The sequence below is a fragment of the Tachyglossus aculeatus genome, chromosome X2 (genome assembly GCF_015852505.1).
Source record: "Tachyglossus aculeatus isolate mTacAcu1 chromosome X2, mTacAcu1.pri, whole genome shotgun sequence".
Taxonomy (NCBI): Eukaryota; Metazoa; Chordata; class Mammalia; order Monotremata; family Tachyglossidae; genus Tachyglossus; species Tachyglossus aculeatus.
The window spans coordinates 19613142-19615037 of record NC_052100.1 but is presented as its reverse complement, the minus strand read 5'-3'; the positions used below and the strand labels follow the sequence as shown (position 1 = coordinate 19615037).

The window sequence follows — 1896 nt, the reverse complement described above, 5'->3', positions numbered from 1 at the left end:
AGATGAGTTTTGACTTGTAGCAGATTGCCTTCCCCTCGTGAGCCACTGCCCAAGCTAGGAATGGAATGGGTAAGCCCCTGCTTCACTCTCCCTATCGTAGCCCAGACTGGTAGAATACTGGAAACTCTGCAGGTGCGATCCTGAGAAGAGTCCAGAAGTTTAGCATTCAGTTATTTTTTTATTTTGGTGGTATGGAAATCACTTTTTGGTGCAGTGGTTCTAAGGACCTTATGAGATGTAGACTGTGAGCTCAACCTCTAGACTGTAAGCTTGTTGTGGGAAAGGGATGTGTCTGTTCATTGTTATATTGTACTCTCCCAAGCACTTAGTTCAGTGCTCTGCACACAGAAAGCACTCAATATATGCCGTTAACTGATGGTATCCAGCTCTCTATTCCAGACATGGCTGCTGCAGTCTGCACCTTTGAAGGTCTCTTTGCTGCACTGTGATGTAATCAGCAAGATGCAGCTGTTTAGATAATGGATGAATCCAGGATGTTTTTCTTTTCACTGACAGGTAAAAGATGGTGTTTGTGTTCATGAGGTGATATGCGACTCATTCATTCAACAAAAGTGAGCCATTAATGTTAGGTTTGCCAATCCCATATAACCCAATGACTTTTTTCAAGTAAAAGCATTACTTCTAAATGTGGCATCAAAATCCCTCCTTACAATAAATTTATTCCACATTAGTATTCCTGCATTGGATTTTGATTGAATCTTTCTAAGAAACACTCTGTTTCTTCATTGTATTTTCTCATTAGGGTGACGTACCCTTCCCCCTTGACACCGGGACTCCCATCAGCCCCTGCTCCAACTCAGGAAGGGCTCGACCATCGACAGCCTGTGACCTTCTCAGCTTTCTAAAAGCTTTTAGAAAGGTGAGAAGGTCACCACTGTAACTGCTGCTGTGACTTCTCTGACTGTCGGTCAAAGTCGAGAGGAGCCTGAAATCCTGCTGCTCTTTTCATGCTTGTCATCGCCTTTGCCTTCTGTATTTTCCTCTTTGCCTTATGTATTTTCTTTCCTTACGTGTCTGCCTCCAATGCCCTCCCCCCTCCTCACTCTTAGATTGAGGGCCAGGGACCATGCCTACTTACTCCTCAGCCATGTATTTCTTTCCCAACACAGTACAGTACTTTGCACCATAGTAAGTGCTTAATAAGTGCTATTCCTTAGACTGTGAGCCCCATTTGGGACAGAAACTGTGTCCAACCTGATTAATTTGTATCTACCCCAGCACTTAGTCCAGTGCTTGACACATAGTAAGTGCTTAACAATATACCATAATAAATAAAAAATAAATAAAATGGTACTACTAACGTTACTTCCCTCTCAGGGTCAGCCCTGGAGAGTTTCCGGTACTCTATCAGTCTCAGCTACGGGAGGGAGAGTCAAGCAGAGGCCTGCCTATTCCATTCCTAGCTTGGGCAGTGGCTATTGAGTGGAAGGCAATCTGCTACAAGTCAAAACTCACCTGTGTTGGGCAGCAGCAGCATGGGGGAGAGTCGAGGGCGGAGACTCGAGTTGACTGCATGGAAAGTGGCAGTGGTAAACCACTTCTGTATTTTTACCAAGAAAACTCTATGGCTCCACTACCAGAACGATTGCAGATGGAGAGCGGGGCGTTCTGAGAGAGATGGGTCTGTGGTGTCGCTATGGGTTGGAAGCGACTCGATGGCATAAGGCAAGACTACTGTTACTCCTGAAGCGGCACTTAACAAATACCACAATTATTATTATTATGTAGTAATAATGATGGTATTTGTTAAGTGCTTACTTTGTGTCACTGTACTAAGCGCTGAGGTGGATACATGCAAATCGGATTGGACACAGTCCCTGTCCCACATGGGGCTCACAGTCTTAATCCCCATTTTAAAATGGGGTAACTGAGGCA

The 1896-nt window shown here is 44.6% G+C and overlaps 1 non-coding gene across 1 annotated transcript; it reads left to right on the top strand.

Annotated features, from left to right (window-relative positions):
- The first annotated feature begins 1328 nt into the window (after nucleotides 1-1328).
- Nucleotides 1329-1466, top strand: LOC119949722. The gene has a single exon (XR_005457263.1). It is a non-coding gene; the product is annotated as a small nucleolar RNA SNORA7 (small nucleolar RNA).
- Nucleotides 1467-1896: the final 430 nt, after the last annotated feature.